This window comes from Rattus norvegicus, chromosome 4 (genome assembly GCF_021556685.1).
Source record: "Rattus norvegicus strain SHRSP/BbbUtx chromosome 4, alternate assembly SHRSP_T2T, whole genome shotgun sequence".
Taxonomy (NCBI): Eukaryota; Metazoa; Chordata; class Mammalia; order Rodentia; family Muridae; genus Rattus; species Rattus norvegicus.
In genome coordinates, this window is record NC_141537.1 from 170,467,100 (window position 1) to 170,488,557 (window position 21,458).

Below are 21,458 nucleotides of genomic sequence, written 5' to 3' on the forward strand. Positions count from 1 at the left end.
ATGCACCTCAGCTGTTTTTCCTGGGTCTGAATCCCATCCCATGAATGGCTCTCCAATCTTCCACCACCCTCACTCCTGTCTTGATGGGTATTTTGTGTAAAAAGTATGACACAATTTGGCCAGTAACACAGTCTGCCAGATACTGAACACTCAGACTGTCCCAACTATGTCATTTGCCAGCAGGCTGTTGACTTCTGCCGTCTGGCTTGGGTGGACAACACTGTCTACCTAGCCATGCTTCCCCAGGATGCTGCCAAAAGCACTTTTCATTTCCACAGTGCTTCAGATCACATCCCGGATTGAAATTCTTCAGTGCCTGTTGATAGCTTATGCTGCAAAACCTCATATTTTTAAGATGACTCATGCATGGGCTGGCAAGATGGCTCAGCAGGTGCCTGCTGCACAAGCCAATGACCTGAGTTTGCTGTTCTCTGGAACTCATGGTCAAAGGAGATCACTGGCATCTGAAAGTTGTCCTTTGACCTCCATATAGACTCTAGGACATGAGCACAGGCACTCATCTGTGTATGCACACATGCTCATCTGTGTGCACACATGCTCCCCTGCGTATGGACCCATATACCCCTACACATGTGCACATCTGAACAAATGTGCACACACATGGAAAGGTAAAAATTAAGATGGGTTGTATAGTTTTTGTCACACATCTGTCTCTAGTTATGTCCTTCCCTACCCTGCAATATGCTGCACTAATTCTTTTTTTTTTTTTTTTTGGTTCTTTTTTTCGGAGCTGGGGACCGAACCCAGGGCCTTGTGCTTCCTAGGCAAGCGCTCTACCACTGAGCTAAATCCCCAACCCCTGCACTAATTCTTAATAATCCATGTTGCCTTAGAAATCCAAATTTCGTATCTCCATATTCATTTTTATGTTTGTCTCCACATAAACCTGGCTCATTCTTCTTAACAGCATAGAGACACCCTCCCTATCTTTTAATAAGAAAAACAAGTACCACATCCACTAATAAACTTTGGGTCTCACCTTGCGTTGCTTAAAATTATGGATTAGGTAATTGTATTGGCTGGTTTCTGTGTCAGCTTGACACAAGCTCGAGTCATCAGAGAGGAAGGATCCTCAGTTGAGGACGTGCCTCTGTGAAGTCCAGCTGATAGGTATTTTCTTAGTTGGTGATCTGGTGGAGAGGACCCAGCCCGCCGTGAGTAGTGCCCTCCCTGGGCTTGTGGTCCTGGGTTTTCTGGGTTTTCTAAGAAGGCAGACTGAGCAAGCCATGTGAAGCAGGTCGATAATCAGCACCCTCCATGGCCTCTGCATCAGGTCCTGCCTCCAGGTTTCTGCCCTGCTCGAGTTTCTGTTCTGACCTCCTCCAGTGATGGATTATGATCTGGAAGTATAAGCCAAATAAACCCTTTTCTCCCCAATACGATTTTTGATCATGGTGTTTCTTCACAGTATTAGAAACCCCAATTAAGACGGTAATCTAGCAACGGGCTCCTTGGTGTGTGTACTGCATCTTATGGGGAAGCAGTTTTCAAATGTTTCCTGACTGTGTCCTAATAAGAACTATGTCTGCTATTACAATCTGGATCAGAACTGCACACATGCATGTATATATATGTGCATGAATATAAACACATATGGGGGCCAATGTACCGTGAAATAATGTCTACCTTTATGCCAGGGTAACTTTTTATTTTTGCCATTCTGTTCTGTTTTGTTTACATAAGGCTGTTAGGTCTGACCAAATTGGTTTCATGACTCACTATTAGAATGTGCTCTGTGACTGAGCAAACACTGCCTCATGACATAGATCTTAAGAATCGTCAGTAAAAATAGAAGTAGACAGCCATGGGCGATTCTGTGACATGTCCTGAATTAAATGCGCAGACGCTAAGTGACAGCGCACACTTAGTGAGCATATGTACAGGAGAGATACACTCTAAAATGCTTGTGTGTGAACAGGGAGGAGGAGGGACTGTGGCGTGGATATGGAGGTAAAGAAATAGATAAATAGACCAAGTAGCCCTTTAAGAAAGCCCTTGTGAGGCCAGTGACAGTAGGGTAATGTCTCTGTACTCAGTAAAATAAGAGAGTTTATTGTGATGGGAACTTCTCTTGTAATTCCTAAGAGTTTCCTTTGTTGTTCTGTAGCTGCATTCCGATATATGCGATATATGCGGTGGTCACTTCTTACCTGTGTTCTTTGAGGTACGTAGTCCTTCCTGAATCTGTAGATCAGGCTTTTCACAGTTCGGATAAGCCCTCAGCATGGCCTCTTCCCCTGTTGCCTCTCCTCTGTCCTGTTTCTTCTCTTTAGAGCTCTGAGTAGACATTTCAGACATCTTCCCTTTCCTGCATCACCTCTTATAGTTCCCATCTCCTAGACTCTCCATGAATCTTCTGAGTAATTTCTTCAGTTCTTGTCTGTGAATTCCGCCTGTCGCTCTGGGGACACAGCTGTGTAACGCAGCCTTTGAGCTGTTTGATATTTTGTCTTTCAGCACTGATAGTCTTCACTTCTGGAGTTCATTCGGTTTCTTCATCATAGCAGCTTCTCTGCGTCTCAATTTTGTGATTCCCTCCCATTATTTCTACAAATAGTTCGCACTCCACCATTCCAAACATTCCACACTGGGTCTGCGCGCCCGCTGCAGTGGGGAGGCATGGTGGGATTAAGGGTCAGGAATGTAGCAGAGGTTCCTTATGTCTTAGCAGACCAGAAAGGAAGGATGGGACTTACTCTAACCCTCAAGACCCACCCATAGTGGTCTACATCCATCAGCAGGAAGCTTCTTAAGCAGAATCAGCAGCAGGGTATTAAGCACTCTAGAACATGAGCCTCCCGGGATATTTTATAATTTAAATTATAACAGTAGGGTTTTCTTGCTTGCCCAGCAATGAGGTTGTGGGGATCCTAACTTCCATTCTCCCAGTCAGAGTGCCTATAGTTTCATTCCCCATTCAATGCCTGGGTATCCTGCTGGAACTCAACTCTGAAGGAGCTGGTGGTCTCCATCAAGCAGCACCTTTAGCTTTGTTCTATAATGGCACACCGCCACAGAGAGTAACTTCACACTCAGACTCTCTCCTGCGTCAACAGGAAGGACGGAACGTATGGTCCAGTTCTACAGCGAATACAGCTTCACTCTGGTCTGGTGGGTTTTGAGGAACAGCTAGGGGCTGGAAGTCTCATGTACTTGCTGCCCGTCTGTCTAGGCCTGTGTTCAGGACAGGAGTGGGCAGTGTCTGCTTGACCCTGCCCCTGTAGGACCTGATTCTTAATCTCAGTGGCTTTGAGTTGTGACCTAGGGTTTCATACTGTTAATCTCTGGGGATGCAGAAGTCCTAAGTGAAAGCCATTTAGGATTTTTTTCTAGAGAGCATCTGCCTGTCCTTGCTCTGGGAGATGGTATTCTCCTCCTCCTCCTTCTCCTCCTCCTCCTCCTTCTCCTCCTCCTCCTCTTCTCCCCCCCCTCCTCCTCCTCCTCCACCTCCTCCTCCTCCTCTTCTTCCTCCTCCTCTTGAGTGGCTGTGAGTTCTTTGGGGACTTTCGAGCATCTCAGGTATAATATATCCATTTTATTACTGTTCCTTAGTTAATATCCCCACAGCACTATGTCATCAGGATTTGCCCTTAGGGAGTTCTTACCCTCTCTTTTGCTTGAATTTCTCACTGCCACCAGCCAATTCACACTTTAGGGGGCAGCAGTGAGCCCTGGTGTAAATTGGTCTTGGAGATGTCTTTCAAGTTCAGTATTTTATTGGGGATCTCATTGTGTGATCAGAGAAGGACATTTTTGGCTATTTCACAGTAAATGAGTCTTCACAAAGAACCGAGTTCCCTTTTTATACTATTAGCTTTTTAGGAAGAAAAAGTGCGCATCCTCAAAACCTAGTACCATACTCGATAAGAAACGGCATTCTGAAATGTTTCTTGAGGGCTCAAGAGATGGCTCAGTGGCTAAGAGCAGTTGCTGTTCCCGCAGAGGACCTGAGTTCGATTCCTAGCAACCACCTTAGATGACTCACAGCCACCTGAAACTCCAGCCCCAGGGAATCCTAAGCCTGTCTGCCTTCCATAGACACTCGGTCCTCCAAAAATACATAAATAAAATGGAATATTTTAAAGATATCTGTTAAAAAATGCATGGTGTCATAAAACCTTCTTTTCTCAAAATGCTACCAGAGCTCTCTCTGTTTGTATAACAAATATCTACAGGCAGAACGCTCGGCCATTGCCTTTGAGATTTATTTCCTGAATTTCCAACTTCAAGAGGAAAAGAGAGGCAGAATAGTCGAACTCTTTGGGCTCCTTCGTTTCCCGGCCCTCCTCACCCTTAGGAGTGGTAGAGGTAGCTATCATTGCAAACTTACACGTGTGTGCTGACAGACGTTCTGCTGAGCCGCAGGGATGGAGATACACAGATTAAACACCTCTATCACTCAACACTTAGCACTTGTGGGATCCAGAGTCCCCTGGGGTTCTCTAGTTCAGGCCTTCTGAGCTGAGCTGCATTACCTGTTTTCCAGCAAAATGAAGCTGCCCTGTAACTATGTGGTAGGGATGGGCAGGGTTCCAAGGGGGTATTATCATAGCCTCACAGTGCTTAGTAATCAATTAGGCATATTCATTAGTGCTGTTAACTCTTTCCTGCCAGCACCACCTGGATCAGATGCGGGGCTGTGGACAGATGTGTTCCAGGTGTCCATAAGGCCATCTTGTGAGTTTTCTTTCTTCCATCCAGGCAGGCTGGGAAGATGCCTGGGCTAGGGAGAAAAGGTTGGGATGAGGGGGATGGAAAGACAGAATGAACAAGCGTTTCCAAAAGAGAAGTCATGTTCTACAGGCCCCGTGTTAATAAATGTCGCGTTTGGAGAGAACAAGGCACCCAGAGTCTATGGAGCAGAAGGTATGTGAGAGAGGCTCTGGCCTCTCGCCCCGGCCCCTCCCACAGTCTGATGAGCACAGTCCACCCCCACACCGAGGAATGCTGGTGGGTTCCATCGTGACATGATCGACTCACTTCTCTCTGGGAAGTAGGGGCTGTGAATGTCTGCTGAGTCACACATCACTAAGGTACAGCACTAGGGACAGCTCCGATAGAATGGAGAACTGACAATTTCCCACTGATGTTTGGACTGATTGGCACTCAGTCCGTCCGTACTCCGCTAGGCAAGTCCCAAAGCCTGGGTCTGTGCCCCGTGCGTGCCTCCCGGCTACCCAGAGCCTCTCTGTAACCCAGGTCAAACAGGACAGACAGACAGCACTGCTCCGTTCTCATGACCTACTCTGTAGTCAGCCTATGGCTGTCGTTCCAGAGCTTTCTTCCCGTTCTTCAGGGAAACAGATGGAGAGTGGGCGTGAGCAAACAGCGAGCGCAGGCGCCGCTCTGCCTGGAAGCTGGACATTCGTGGTAATTATCATAATAAAAATATAATTCTCACCAGTTGGTGAAGGTTTGCCAGGGGGGGCATTTAACCCTTGCAACAGCCCTATTAGCTGCAGCATCGTGGCTCCTGCTTTATGGACGGAGGACAAGTCTAGATCCAGGCTCTATGATGGTCCGAAGTCACAGTCCATCATGTTTGATGCTTCCTATTTTAGTCTTCGCTTACCTGTTGTGTAGGAATCACTAATCTCTGTGGATTCTGTGGAAGCAGAAGCTGAAGAGAAGGAAGGATGTTGAGGGAAAGGATGCTGGTGGCAGTCACTGGTTGTCACCTCCTCCCCACTGTTAGCCGTACAGGATACATTTACCTACTACAGTTTGGTACTGAGGCAAAGACCAAGCGAACGTTCCTGACCCGAGCTTGTATTTGGGCTTCCCAGGGTTCAATATAATTCTATTTTTAGTAGGCTTCTTTAGAATTCAAATATAATGTAGTCTATGTGAACACAATTCTTCTGATGCAAGTTTTTGATGACTCTATGCTGGTAAATTATGGTAGAAAATTAGGTAAAGCACAAAGTCAGATGCCACCTTCCCCCCACCCCTCTACCCCTCTTTTGACAAGAGGAACCTTCTTTTCTGTGGCTAAAAGTAAAACCTATTTAATCCTCGATGTCAGCAATGTTTGTCTTGCTTGCCTGGGAGCAAGATGGCCCGGTGAGCAGGAGTTCAAACTTAGGAATGTACGTGTCAGGGGCACCAGTGGCTGTGTTTTCTGAAGACAAAGACCTTGCTTGGGGGTATTTTCCCTGCAGGCTTTCTTCCTGGGAGTCCACCCCATTATTCTCCAGAAAAGTCTCCTGGGAGAAGGCTCAGGGCAAGTGTACCCTCAGGCTACTTTTTTTTTTTTTTTTTTTTTTTTGTGAAAGAGACTCTTGAGAAGCCCCGGGCTGCCAGAGGGCTGATTGTGACAGAGCACACAGGATACCTGGCTTCATTCCCACTCTATGGTCAAGGCCTAATGGTTGGATTCTTATGTGATTCCTGGACCCTTTAAAAGACAGCTTTGGCTTAGTCATTTCATACCAGCTCCCTTAACACAGGGCTTAGAGGGGGAAACAACTGTTGCTCAAATGAACCAGCAAACAGGCAAAGCAGAATCTGACTCAGAGAAAGCAAAGGGCAAGCTGTGGGAGGAGGCTTCATGCTGCTTTTAATCGTTCTGTATCTACTGAGTCCCTTTATTCCCAGACCTGGGCACAAAAGCCTATAAAAACGAGATATATTCTCCTCCTTAGCCCAGCCTCAGAAGGCTGAGGCAGGAGGATGGTCAGTTCACAGTGAAATACACGGTGGACTTAGTAAGTCTGGACAACTTAGTGAGAGTCTGTCTACAAACAACACAAAGGCCTGGGGATACAGTTTAGTGCGGAAGTGCCTGCCACTTGTGTGAGACCTAAATTTAATCTCCAGCAAAGCAACCCTGTGCACACTCAAACACACACCAAATTGGAACAGGTAGAGGGACCTGGAGAAGTCAAGAAGCTGACAGTCGACTGTGACTTAGCCTGCACGAAAAGGCGGAACTCTAGCTCACGCTGGTCACTGGTCGGCCAAGATGAAGGTGACAGGCAGACTTGGGTACAGAGGAATGTGGGGAGTCCCCTGTCAAGATGGCACTGAAAGCATCCTCAGAAGCATCCCCTTTATGGGCCACGAGGGCCCAGCACCTTTCTCATTTTAAAGAGAGAAGATTCAAAGCCAGAGCTTTGTTCAAAGACATCATAAACAACTCTGTGTAAGCTATTTTTTTCAAAAGTCTAAAACAGGCTGGGGCCTGCTGGTTTCTGTGTCCAGGAATAGGCAGAGTCAGTCAGAGGCCTCAAGAGTTACAGAATATCAAGCAGGAATGGTCTCTCTCCAGAGGGATTGTAAGGCCCAGGGAAGGGCAAAGGGGACACCACACATTCCACGAGGCTAACAAAATGTTACTGGGCTCTTTTCCAGTATCTGGGGGTAGGGGCTTAGTCAAGGCTGTGGGAGGAAAGTAACTTTCTTCTTGGTGTCAAGGCCAAGGGTGTCTTGTCTAAGACAAGCAATATGGGCTCCTGTTTTATAGTGGGAATTTTAGAGGGCTGTGTAGGAGAGTTCACAAAAATTTTTAACCAGGATGGATATGGGGAGAGGAAAATGGGAGGGAGGGAGAGAGAGATAGACAGAGAGAGATAGAGAGATAGAGAGGTAGAGAGAGAGAGAGAGAGAGAGAGAGAGAGAGAGAGAGAGAGAGAGAGAGATGGCTGTCAATTGAAATTCCTGAGTGTAAGCAATGCCTCAAAGGGGAGACAACAAGATCTGTATTTAGGAGACAAATTCACCTCAGTGAAACAGACACTACACAGCAGCAGATGGCATCCCCGGCGGTTCCATAGGGGACATTTAAGAGTGGAGCACAGGGGTAAGTCCTTGGGTATACTGAGATATTGCCTCTGGGAGACCGCAGGCCAGGGAATGATTACAGGAACTCCCATCTCACTCCACTTCCTGTGCTGCCCTATGCTGGCTGGGCCCCTCGCACACCCTCCCGGCTATTGTGGGGTCAGCTGTCCTGAGATGGTTTAGCCAAAAGCTTCCAAACTATGAGCTAAGGACACCCATTCCTTGAATGTACCCAGCCTCAGGCATTAATCACTGTAACCCCAAACAGAGCAACCCAAAGAGGCACAGGCTTGCATTCTTATCCTAAAACCAGCAAGAAGTTAGGATAGAATGGAGACTGAAAGAAAGTAAGACGGGAAGTTTATAAAAAATGAAACAATTGGAAATCTTAGAAGTAGAAATGATCGGAACGGTGGAAAATCGATAAATCCTACACTAGACACAGATGTTTGGTGTAGAAGGTATTCATTCTGATTAAAGCGCATTAAAAATATGAAAGAACAGCAGAGAGACGTGGGTGAGGCACGTGGTGTGGGAGCCCCAGGGGAGAGCAAGGAATGGGAGGGGGGAGAGGAAGCATTGAAACTATGACAGAATATTGTTTCCAGAACTGACAAGAACATGAAATTAAGTCCTCACCTAGACACGTTATGCTGAAACCAGAGAGTAAAAGTGGGAAAGATTTTCTTTTAGATCCACCAGAGAAGAGATGAATCTTCTCTTCAGAAAGACCCCTGCTCCCCTGGCCGACCACTCAAAAATGACCAAAAAGTCCATGAAGTAACGTTGTCAGAATACCGAGAGACAATGAAGTTTCAAATTAGTCTTAAAAAAAAATCCAGATTTCAAACTACCCGACCTTTGTCAGAGATGTTCCTACAAGGGTTGATGTCATCATCAGTGCTACATCCCGTACCTGGGACTGTCCTTTGAGAAATACAAGAGTGAGTGAGGGAGGGAGGATGTGTGTGTGTGAGTGCGCGTATGTGGGAAGATCAGAGGGCAATGTTGGCTGTCACTTCTCAGGAGCTAACTACATTACCGTTACCACTACTGTTGTTTTGTTATCTTTATTATTATTATTATTATTAATTATTATTATTATTATTATTACAAAGTCTCTCTCCTTTGACCTGGAAAACACAAGTGATTAAGCTTGACTGGCTGGCCAACAAGCCCCAGGGGTCCTTCTGTCTTTATCTTCCCTGCACTGGGATTCTATGCATTTTCCAATATGTCTGAGGGTGTTGGGGGGTGGGGAGGTGAGGGAAGGGAATTGTTGGTTTTGTTTGGTTTGGTTTGGTTGGTTTGGTTTGGCTTGGTTTTCCCACACAGAATCAAGTTCATGACTCAGTGCTTGCAAGCAAGTACTTTACTAACTGAACATCCTCCCTCCCACTAAGGGAGTTAAAAAATCATCTGACAGGTAATATTTGTAACTTCTTTGTAGGTGACAGACACGTCATTAAATCCTATGATACGAAGAGCACCCGACCATGGGGAAGAAGAATGATCCAGTCAGCACTGTGAACAGAGCTGTTGTTGAGAAAAACCAGGATGGATGAACAGGATCTCAGAAATGGACAGAGTGAACTGGTTACGGGTTTCAAGGCATAAACACTGTAAGAGAAAAGCTGTCTTTAAAGTGCAGGCTCACCCCATCTGTGGTAGGGATTGCAGGACTGCAGATCATTTATTTATTTTCCACTTTATTTATTCACTTTGTATGTGTAGGCTGACTTGTATCATGACATGTGTGTGTGTGTGTGTGTGTGTGTGTGTGCACGCACATGTGCGCATGTGTATGGCTGTCAGAGGACAACTCGCAGAAGTCTCTTCTCTCTCTCTCACCTCTCTGCTATATGGATCCTCAGAATTTAACTCACGTTTGGTCAGGCATGTCAGTACATGCCTTTGTTCCCTGAGCTATCTCCGCAGTACACATTTTTAAACGTTAGGAGAAAATAGACCAGGGTTGGGGGAAGAGAAACTGGCAGAAGAGAGTACAGGTTACACTAGTATCTTCTAAAGACAAAACAACCAGCCAGCCAAACAAACGAAACCTGAGGTAAGCATGGGAAAGGGTTTACACCATTCTGTTAGTTGCATTAAGTACTCAGTAGTCTTTGTGGTTTTTGGAATATTTGAGATGTTTTAAAAGGGACCAAAGAGATGGTTCAGAGCTTAAGGGTACTTAAGGCTTGTGCAGAGGACCTAAACAGTGGCTCAAAACTGCCTCTAGCTCCAGTTCTGGGGAATCTGGTGCCCTCTTCTGGCCTCTGCAGGCTCCTACATACATACACACACTACAGATACACATACACACACACACACACACACACACACACACACAAGTCTTTAAAATATACATTTAAAAGATATCACTATGTAAGGATTTGCAGGATTATTGACTTTTAAATTATGTTTGTGTACCCGTAGGGGTTGTATGTACACGAATGAGGGCGCCCTCAGAGGTCAGAGGACTTGGATCCCCCTGCAACTGCAGGGCTAGGCGGCTGTGAGTCTCCTGGTGTAGGTTCTGAGAACTGAGCTCACGGTGCTTCTAACGTCTGAGTCATCACTCCAGTCTCCAATACAGAGAGATTTAAAAATGCAACAGAGGGAGACCGTCTTAGATGAGACGGAAAAGCATACATGCTAGCAAAGTGCAGAAATGAAACCTGACACCCACCCCCATAGTGACATTTTCCTACAAGTCTGCACCACTCCCCTATAATGGCATTTTCTTGCAAGTCTGGCTTTATCATCTTGTGTGAAATGTGACTATATTGTGATTGGTTTAGATGGTTGTATTTAATGATTTATCTGGTCTTTCTGTCAGACAGACCCATGTACGATAATGTTTATCAAACAAAAATGATCGACAGAGAGATCAAGGATCGCATTCAGAAACAAATAATTAGAGGAAACACTTTCATCTGTTCCTTCGGAAGAGGCCGCCTCTGGAACACTGGGCAGGAGCCTGTAGGCGTGGGTCACACCCGCAGCCTCAGACTTTTCTGCCCCAGCTCTGCCGTGTGGACATGGTGCCTGTCGGTGTGATGATTATGTCACGTCTAGGGGATACCTGAGTCTTTGACTAAAACCTAAAGAGGTCACTATTGCTTGTCTGGCCTGGTGGAAATGATGGGGTGGTGGCTGTGTGCAGTTAAAAGGCTGTTAGCACATAGTCACTGTTTACAAACAAATGTTTTGCTGTGGCATAATCATATATCTTTTTTTTTAAAGATTTATTCATTTATTATATATAAGTACACTGTAGCTGTCCTCAGACACACCAGAAGAGGGCACCAGATCTCTTTACAGATGGTTGTGAGCCACCATGTGGTTGCTGGGAATTGAACTCATGACCTCTGGAAGAGCAGTCGGGGCTCTTAACCGCTGAGCCATCTCTCCAGCCCTCATATATCTTTATATATGAACATTTTCCTTATTCATCTCCCAACGACTGTCTCTTATGCCCTGTGTCCCCCTTTCCTCTTTCCACGTGATTTTTCTTTGGCTTCCCTTTCTGCCCTCCCAACCCCCATCTATAGCGGATTCTACAAGGCAAAGTGAGTTATCTGAGATGGGCAAACAGGGATGTGTTGAACTGATTGTGAAAATGCAGGTCAGGCAAAAGAGAATAGTGTCTTTATGACCCAAATTGTGAGTCTGGAGAGAGGGGAGGTTGCTTAGAAAATAGAGGAACATTTCACACCCTGCCCAACATGCTTTTCAGGCTAAAGGATTTGAAAACTAACTCCAACACTCCACTCCAGAGGGCACCTTAATTCCTGATGCTATAGTTGGATAGAAGGCAATGAATAATATTTAGTAGAGCAGATAGTTTATAAATATGGGCGGATCACAAACTCTACCATGTATGTATATGATATATATATGATATTACATATATATGATATATATATATATATATATCATACATACACATACACACATACACACAAACACAAACACACACACACACACACCAAACTGACATGTGCATCCGAGGGTAACATACTGTGATGGTTTGCATATGTTTGGCCCAGGGGGTGGCACTATTAGAAGGTGTGGCCTTTTGGAGCAAGTATGTCACTGTGGGGTGGGCTTGGAGACCTCCTCCTAGCTGTCTGAGGATGCTCAGTCTGTTCCTGGCTTCCTTTAGGTGAAGATGTAGAACTTAGCTCCTCCTGCACCATGCCTGCCTGGATGCTGCCGTGCTCCCGCCTTGATGATAATGGACTGAACCTCTGAACCTGAAAGCCACCAGCAATTAAATGTTGTCCTTTTTAAAACTTGCATTGATCACGGTGTCTGTTCACAGCAACCAGACCTCGACTAAGACACATATTAAGAAGGGTAATTGCTTTAGAGGCCACATCTGTAAACATTAGCCCATTTGAAGGGTTGAGGATAACCACCATGTCCTAATGCCCAGGGAGGTGCCCCACACACAAACCACAGGCTAATCACGTTCTCCCAGCTTCTCTATTCCCCATCAGTATGGGAGTTACTGCCAAACTGGCCCCAGTGGCAGTTGGGCAACAACTGAAGACGGTTTAATAGAGTTTGGAAATCTGTAACACTTTTCATTTTCCCACATATCCCAGAGCGTTTAGTGCTTAAAGAAATGAAGACCAAATTTTCTGCAGAATATAATTGGAGCAGTAGAGATAGCTACAGTGGAAATCCAAAGAGGCCTCACACAGGTCCCTGGCAACCCATAGAAAAGATGCCTGCACAGCTAGAGACCTTCATCACTTCCAACAATAGCACCAACCTCACCGAGGGGATAATTTATTGAGTGATTACTATGTGATGACTCCACGGGAAGTACAGCCTTCGTTATTAACTTGACTGGCTTTAGATTCACCTAGGAGACACACCTCTGACCACGCCTGTCAAGCTTCTTCCAGAGATTCCTGACAAGGGAAGACTCGTCCTGAATTCAGACAGTGCTATCCAATGCACTGGAGCTCCTCGTTACCTGAAAAGGACCAGAAGAGGAAGCAGATTGAGTGTTAGCGACCATGGTGTTTTCTGACTGAAAACCATGTGACCGATAGTCTCTCACAGTCCTGGTGCCATGCCTTCTTGCCCTGATGGATTGGGTTCTTCCCAGAACCACGAACAACAAATAAATCCATTTTCTCTTAAGTTGCTTTGTCCCAGCCAAGAGAAAACGAACTCACAATGGATTATCTCATTTACACCGCACACCACCCACAGAGAGGCTTATTCTTATTATATTGAATCTAAAGGGGGCACCCAGGCTCAGCCTCTGCACAGCTAGTAACCAATTCAAGGACTGGAAGCCCGAGCCCTTACTTGACAGTGTAGAGATGTTTAAAGTTCTGTCAGGAAAATGGCTCCATAGTTTTTGACAAATTCAGAAACCTTTTGAATAACTCTATTATTGGTGCAAATCAACACTTTCTAATTTCAAAAGAAATTTAGTTAACACACAGCCCAGAGAAAACCATCAAAACAAGCATATGGATTGTGGAGGGCAGTATCACATCGGCCACTCCACGACTTCCACCATGAACCTGCTCTCTGTCCGCACCGCAGAACCCCCAACGCACTCACAAGCATCTGTACTTGGCTTGGCGTTTCATTTGCGTTTTATCTAATATTTTGTTATCATTTTGTCCCATCCCTGATCCCTCATGGGCACTGTCATTTAATCTTCATAAACGTATGCTATGATTTTCCAATGGTTGTTAATTTTGCAGGCTGTCCCTCCAATGTGTCACTCGTTTGCAGCCGCTCTAAGTTGGCTGTGGTGTAGAGCTTCAGGGTGGATTTTGCTGGCTGTGGTCTCACAGCACAGGTCCGCATGTTCCTCTGCTTTACATGTTTCTGTTGAGTTGGCTGCTGGATGCAGAGGCTGGATCCACCTGGCAGAAGGGGCCATATGCTCTGCAACGGGGGGAGGCACGCAGTACCTGCTCACAGGTGACTCAACACTGACGTTCTAGTTCTACCGCCCCCTCTTTGCAAATGATTGATGGTTTCGTTAGGGCATCGTTATGGATGCATCGGACTAGACATATTCGAAGCTTTTACATCAGCTGCAACTATTAGACTCAAGGAAGCTCAGAATGTTCTGTTTGTTGTTGACCTATGGCAGCTTATGCAGTTTGGCTCTGGCTCTTTCGCAGTGTACATTACATGAACAGTGTGTGTTTGTGTTTGCGTGTGTGTGTGTTGTGTGTGTGTGTGTGCATGTGTGTGTTGTGTGTATGTATGTGTGTGTGTATATGTGTGTGTGTGTGTGTGGTATGTATGTGTGTGTGTATATGTGTGTGTGTGTATGGTATGTATGTGTGTGGTGTGTGGGTGTGTTCATGTGGTATGTATGTGTGTGTATATGTGTGTGTGTATGTGTGTGGTATGTATGTGTGTATGTATATGTGTGTGTGTGTGTGTGTGTGGTATGTATGTGTGTGGTATGTGTGTGGTATGGTATGTATGTGTGTGGTGTGTGTGTGTGGTATGTATGTGTGTATATGTGTGTGTGTGGTATGTATGTGTGTGTGTATGTGTGTGTGTGGTATGTATGTGTGTGTGTATGTGTGTGTGTGTGTGTGGTATGTATGTGTGTGGTGTGGGTGTGGTGTGTGTGTGGTATGGTGTATGTGTGGTGTGTTGTGTGTGTGGTGTGTGTATATGTGGTGTGTGGTGTGTGTGTGTATGTGTGTGCGTGTGTGTGTGGTATATGTGTGGTGTGATGTATGTGTGGTGTGGTGTGGTGTGTGTGTATGTGTGTGTTTGTGTGTGTGTGTGATGTGTGTGTGTGTATGTGTCTGTGTGTGATGTGTGTGCATGCGTGTATGTAGAGGTCAGAAGACAGTCTTTGCTATTGTTCCTCAGGAACTGTCAACCTTGATTTATTTTTTGTGACAGACACTCTCCCACTGGTATGGTGCTAGCCAAGTTGAGAAGGCTCAACTGGGCAGTGATGTGTCTGACCCCATTCCCCCATTCCCCCATTCCCCCATCCCCCCAGCACTGTAGATGTGGACACATGGCATCACATGGTGTTGCATGTTGTCAGTTCCTGACTTTGAAGTGTGGGCTAGATTCAGGTCTTCATGCCACCCATATAAACCCTATTCCAAGATGATAGTCTACTGTATTAGTGAAGCAGTATATAAATTATTATAATTTTATGTTATATGTACAGGTGTTTTGTCTGCATGTGTATCTGGGGATGGTGATACTCATGGTGGCCAAGGAGTCCAAAATAGATCAGTGGATCCCCTGGAACTGGACCTACAGATAGTGAGAACCATTATGTTCGTGCTGGGAATCCTGGGTCTTCTGTAAGAGCAACCAGGATTCTAAACTGTTGAGCCATCTCTCCAGGTGCAGTAAAATGGAATTCAAAATCACAGTCTGGGTGTTGTTAGAGTCACTGTGACAGATTTGATCACATTTCTTGAGCTATTTTCAGTGGACAAATTTGTGAAACAAATAGCTAAATAAATTAAATACTGCCGTGTATTTAAAAATATACTCTGCTATAAAATATCGCTTGAATCTATATTATAACATCTGACTTAAATCTTAGACTGCAGAATTTGTGTGTGTGTGTGTGTGTGTGTGTGTGTGTGCACAATGCACTCATGCCTATGGATGTGCTTGTGTGTGTGTGTGTGTGTGTGCGCACACAATGCACTCATGCCTATGGATGTGCTTGTGTGTGTGTGTGTGTGTGTGCGCGCACACAATGCACTCATGCCTATGGATGTGCTTGTATGTGTGTGTGTGTGCGTGTGTGTGTGTGTGTGTGTGCAGACACAATGCACTCACACCTATGGATGTGCTTGTGTGTGTGTGTGTGTGTGTGTGTGTGCAGACACAATGCACTCACACCTATGGATGTGCTTGTGTGTGTGTGTGTGTGTGTGTGTGTGTGTGTGTGTGTGGTGTGCATTGTAAATATAGAGGCCAGAGGATACATGTAGGTGTTGGTCTTTAAAAGTCAAGCGCCATTTTCCTTTTGGAGACAGTCTCTCGTTTGGCCAGGCACTTTGACTGGTTAAGCTAGGTTGTTCGGCTAGTGACCTCAGGGATCCTCCTGTCTGTACTTCCCAGTACAAACGCTCACAACAGCACTCCCTTTCTTTCAAAAAGAAAACATGGGCACTGTGGAAACTTGGGTCTTCATGCTGCCACAGCAAACACTTTCCTGAACCATCTCCCTGACCCCTGACGCCAAGACTGTAGACTTGTTAGTTAACCTTTTTTTTTTATTAAATCTGTGTTTTCCACACTAAAATTTCTGTTTTCCAAGGACACAGGGGATGCCAGAGTTTGATGACGTACTCCAGTAACCCCAGCATTTGGGGACACTAAAGAAGGATGATCATTATGGGTTCAAGGGTAGCCTGAGCTTATTAGTGAGTTTCAGGACAATCTGGGTTACAGAGACTTAGTGCAAGCAAATGAACATTGTCAATGAAGTAGAAAGAAATAGGAAACTCATTATTTATTTTCTCTTCTCTTCAATGAACACCTGAGAACTGCAGGGCCATTATGAATCCAACTCCATGTCCCCCTTTTTTCTTGCTTCTTTAGAGATACTGAGAATGGACCACACAGTTTCCCATAGTAGACATGTGGTCTACCACTGAGCTAGAAAGCCCAGCCTACGGTTTACTTTATACTTAATAAAGGGTCTCACTAACTTTTCTGGGATAACTTTGAACTCTTTAGCTGAGGCAGGAGGATGACAATTGCCATCCTCCTGCCTCGGTTGCCCAAGCAGCTGAGAATGTAGCCTACACTGCCAGGCCCGGCTCAACTCCAAGCAGTATGTGTGTGACTGAGGATACATCATTTGGTGTATATGTGGCATCCTTAACCTTGACCTTTGTCCTTTAGTTGGAAAGGGTGTAATCAAATTTTTGAAGGCTGACTAAACACTTGGAGTAATGCAAATGAGACACATCGAGACAAAAAGCTCAGAGACTGTTCTGTGCACCATTGTTCTCTGTTATCCATTTTTATCCCCCGAAGCCCCCCATACACTATACAATCAGAATTGCAGTCATTCCATGCTGTGGGTTTGGTTTGTAGGTCACAGTTATTATAGTCGCCGTGTATATATAATGCTCTGGTTCACAAAATAAATGATGTTATGGTCATTTTACCTCTTCATGGGCCAGCTGATTCACCCAGAAGTACCCACCATGCAACATTACCCCCTGGGCTCGTGCCCTGCCCATAACAATCTGTGCTGTTTGTTCTTGAAGATCAGCTGTGCTGGATCTTAGGTCTCAGGTCTTTAAGTCATGCTTTCTGTCTTTCTTCTACAGCCGAAGTTTCTTCATTGTTTTCTCCTAGTAAATCAGCTATCTTTTGTTCCGTTTTTAGAAATAGATTTATTTTGGTTCTAAAAAAATTCACTGGTTTTCAGTTATTTGAGTGGATTTGAAATCTTGCTTCCTTGCTCCGAGCAAGGCCTTGTCTATAGCTCTGAGAGAAACTAAGAACCTCGCTGGCTACCTGTTCGGTCCAAGTGATTTACTTCTGGCCTGTCATCACCAGCATTTTTGGCCAACGTCCAAAGCAATCTAATTTTATTTTAAGTCTTTGGAAGTATAATCCTTTCTGCCTATTTATTGCTCAGATGATTTTTAAAATTTATATATTTTTTTAAAGTTTCAATCACATGTATTTCATGTATATGTGTTCATTTGTGCATGCAGATACACATGCATGTGCCATGACGCATGTGTGGAGGTCAGAGGGCAATTTGAGGAAGCTGATTATTTATCCTTATTACATGGGACTTCTGGAACTCAGATCGTTGGGCTTGGTGGCAAGTGCTTTTGCCAGCTAAGCCATTTCATTGGCTTGTTTTTGTTCATTTGTTTTGTTTTGTTTTTGATCAAGAATTGTATAAATAGGTCAATCGGTCTTGTTTGTGGTCATTCTCAATTGATAATGGTAGACATGGGTTGTGCTTTCAAGCTACTGGCTTTTTTTTTTTTTTTTGATTGCAGAAAAGTTCTGTCAGATTATAATTCTTTTCTCACCATACTGACGAAACCCTTGAGGAAGGCATCTCAAGGACGGAAGGGCCTATTTGGGTGCACAGCTTTGGAATAGAGTCTATGGTAGCAGAGGACAGCATGGTGATAGGAGTCTGCAGTCATGAAGCAGTGATGCAGACTGGTGCTCTGCCCTACCTTTTTGTTGAGTCCATGGAAGGATGCTGACAACCAGTGTGAGTCTCCCCCTCCTCAGTTACACTTCTCTGCAAATGTCCACACAGACATGCCCAGAGGCTCGCTGCCCGGGTCTTCTGAATCTACTCAAGTGACAAGCAGAGCTAACCTTCACAATTGAGCTCCCTTCCCTTACTACGGCCCTGCCTACTTGACTTTTTTTTTTTTCTTCAATATTTCTCTCTGCCTCACAGAGCTTTCTCCCTTTCCCTCCTTGAGATTTTCTCTACTAAACTTTCTATCTCTCTGAAAGAATTACCTGTGAATTAACTCACCCATCTCTTCTTTTGTTCAATACTCATTTTCAGATGTTTTATGCTTTTCCCCCCGTTTTCTATGACCCAATTTTGAGTTTCCTGTACTTTTGATTTATTTTATTCACCTTTGAAAGTCACTTTTTAAGTGTCTTTTAATTAGTTTTGAAATAAAAAATTTGCAGTTTTGATCTTTTTGTTGTATTCTACCCCTCGGGAGACATTATTCTGTCTTCATGCTCAGTTTTTTTCTCATTATTACTTTGTGTAGGATTTAAACTCTTGAGTTTCTCATGCATTTACTTATATGAAATTAATTTACATGACATTTTTTGGGGGGGGGGAAGAGCTGTGTTCAGGTCAAAATAAGTCTTCTTCCTTCACCAAGCAATCTCTCCTGTGGTTTTGAATATTGTTAAAAAGAAGTGTCAGTTTGCTTTCTGAGGCTGCCTGGCTGTTACTCTGCCCACATGGCTTACTTCTCTTTTCTCTGTTTTTCTATTTTAATTCCACTCATTTCTCCTCAGTATGAGGCTCGATCACGTAAAAGATCCCCACATCATCAATTTTGAAGGCTCATAGATTAGATTTCTCCATTCTTGTCCCAACTACCTGCACCCCCACTACCCCCGCCCACCCAAGCACAGTTGGAGAAGTAACAGTCCCAGTGTGTGCTGAGCAGATCTCATGCAGATCTTCCAAGCTTTTAAATGAATACCTGCTGACTAGTTTCTATTCTCCTCATGTTAGTTACTAGTTTGGGGTTTTCTGTAGATACTTATTTAGTGTGAGAATTCAGGAACATTAGACAAAGGTACAGAAGGAAGAGGGCGAACATCCGGGATATGGAGGGGGGCGGCACTAGGAGTGTGGAGTGGAAAAGAGGAGGGCGTTCATTAAGAGTAATATTAAGAGTAAATGTGATAAAATATATTGTGTGTATGTATGGGATGTCACGATAAAACACCTCACTCTGTCCAACTATAGACACGTTACAGAATGATGGCGGCAGGAGTGTGGGAAAGAAGAAAAGGTCAGATTGCTAACAGGAAGCAAGGAGCCAGTAAATGCGGCCAGTCTCTGACTTATAGAATCTCTTCTATGGATAGCACCCCTTATTCACCTATTGGCCTTTCATGAGTCCCCACCTCCGAAAGGTATAACATCGTCTGCCAGGAGCCCCGCCCACGTGACCAGACCTCTAATCCCTCAAACTTTAGAGGACTCAGCAAGATCTTTTCTGAATATAGCAGCCATCACAGCAGCCATTGTGTTTCAGGACTTGGTTGGAGGAGACACATTTGAATCACAATATGTGGTTTAGAGGAAAAAAGCCAGTAATAGTTCAGTTCTGTTCTATGGGGCTTTAGAATCTAGGGTGCCTTACAGTGCAGACCCAGCCAGCTGTTAATGTGAAACGTGAGTAAGACGGCTTGGGGGAGGGGATATTCTGTCTTACTTGGTATTTAGCAGATAGCATTAACTACCACTAGACAGAAATGGCTGCCCTCCTTCCGCCTGTTTCACTGCACTTCCGGTTCAGACAGTAGCCCATCTTCCTGCGACAGACTGACAGGCGGAGGAGGGGTTAAGCGCTCCAGGCACACCTTGAAGGCACCTGCGGGAACAGATGGGCTTCTTTCTTTTTCTGTTCTCCCTTGAGGCAAATATTAACTCAGCAGGCTGCTAGAATTTATTTGTGTTTAAAGTATTTTAACTGGAACCAAAGGGCATCTCTTAGCAGTTGGTAGGTAACAAGGCTTAGAGACCCAGGAAGATGTAATCCATTTCAGTTCCAATATTGCTGCTTGCTGGCACGATGGGAACCTGCAGATAAGGCTCAGTCCTCAGGCCAAGGGCCTCCCCAGACTTCTGAAGCTCAGGGCTCTTCACAGGTTAAAGCTTTAGCTAGGTAGCTAGGTTTCTTTGCTTGCTCTCCTACTTATAATTTAGAGGGGCACCAGAGCAGGAAAGAATAATGCAAGCCCTCCAAGGCTGTGCAAACTGTCACACCCTATATGCATTTGTAGGTCAAGTGACTATGCAAATTGGGCTTATCCTTTTCTGGTAGAGATTGGAGTCTCTGGGATACACATCTCAATAAGGATTTCTTATCTCTTCAGGGGTTCCTAACTGGGACTTTATGTCCTGCCATCACTCCCTCCTACACTAGAAAAGCCAAGGGAGGCTAAGGGAGGCACTCTCTCTCTTCTGTCTGTCTGTCTGTCTGTCTGTCTGTCTGTCTGTCTGTCTCTCTTGGTCTGTCTGTCTCTGTGTCTGTCTCTGTGTCTGTGTGTCTGTCTGTCTCTGTATCTGTTTCTCTCTCTGTCTCTTGGTCTGTCTCTCTCCCTTTGTGTGTCTGTCTCTGTCTCTGTGTCCCTGTCTCTGTCTCTGTTTCTCTCTCTCTCTCTCTCTCTCTCTCTCTCTCTCTCTCTCGGTCTGTCTCTCTCCCTTTGTGTGTCTGTCTCTTCTCTCTCTGTGTGTGTCTGTCTGTCACTTGGCCACTTGGTCTGTCTGTCTGTCTGTTTCTGTGTCTCTGTCTCTTGGTCTGTCTCTCTCCCTTGTGTGTCTGTTTCTCTCTCTGTGTGTCTGTCTGTCTCTTTCTCTGTTTCTTGGTGTCTCTGTCTCTCTCTGTCTCTGTCTCTCTGTCTCTCTGTCTCTCTGTCTGTCTCTCTCTGTCTCTCTGTCTCTGTCTCTGTCTCTGTCTCTGTCTCTCTCTCTCTCTCTCTCTCTCTGTTCATACTGCTACAGGTGGCTTCATGCTTAGCCTGAGGGATAAAAGGCTCATTCATGTAGCTCGTCTAGCTCCTCTCTAGCCTGTCATTGTTTAGGTTGCTTCAAGTCTTTTCAACTCCAAAGCAAAGGAGAGGCTGCTAGCCTCATTATATATTTACACATTTACATTTCAGGGGCTCTAAGAGAGAGAGGTAGACTTCTTGTTTATAGAGAAAATCGTCAGCATTAGGCCTGCAAACAACAAAACTGAGGTGCTTGGGTGACATCCTAACTTGGCACCTATTGGAGCAGTTTCTTAGGACAGTTTTCATCCCCTGGAGAGTTTAGTCAGGGTCAGGTCCTCTTTAGAGTAGGGGATGGTCCTACCTTTTTACGGCTTTGTTTCTGAAGAGTCTAAGCTCAGACCTCATTACGATTA

The 21,458-nt window shown here is 45.0% G+C and overlaps 1 long non-coding RNA gene across 2 annotated transcripts; it reads left to right on the top strand.

Annotated features, from left to right (window-relative positions):
* Nucleotides 1-1,911: 1,911 nt before the first annotated feature.
* On the top strand, nt 1,912-15,321 carry LOC147995112 (uncharacterized). 2 transcript variants are annotated; one of them, XR_015686219.1, is made up of 3 exons: nt 1,912-1,971; nt 9,254-9,425; nt 11,975-15,321. It is a non-coding gene; the product is annotated as an uncharacterized LOC147995112 (long non-coding RNA). The 2 variants fall into 2 exon arrangements; XR_015686218.1 differs by lacking the exon at nt 1,912-1,971 and adding an exon at nt 2,050-2,185.
* The last annotated feature ends 6,137 nt before the right edge of the window (nt 15,322-21,458 follow it).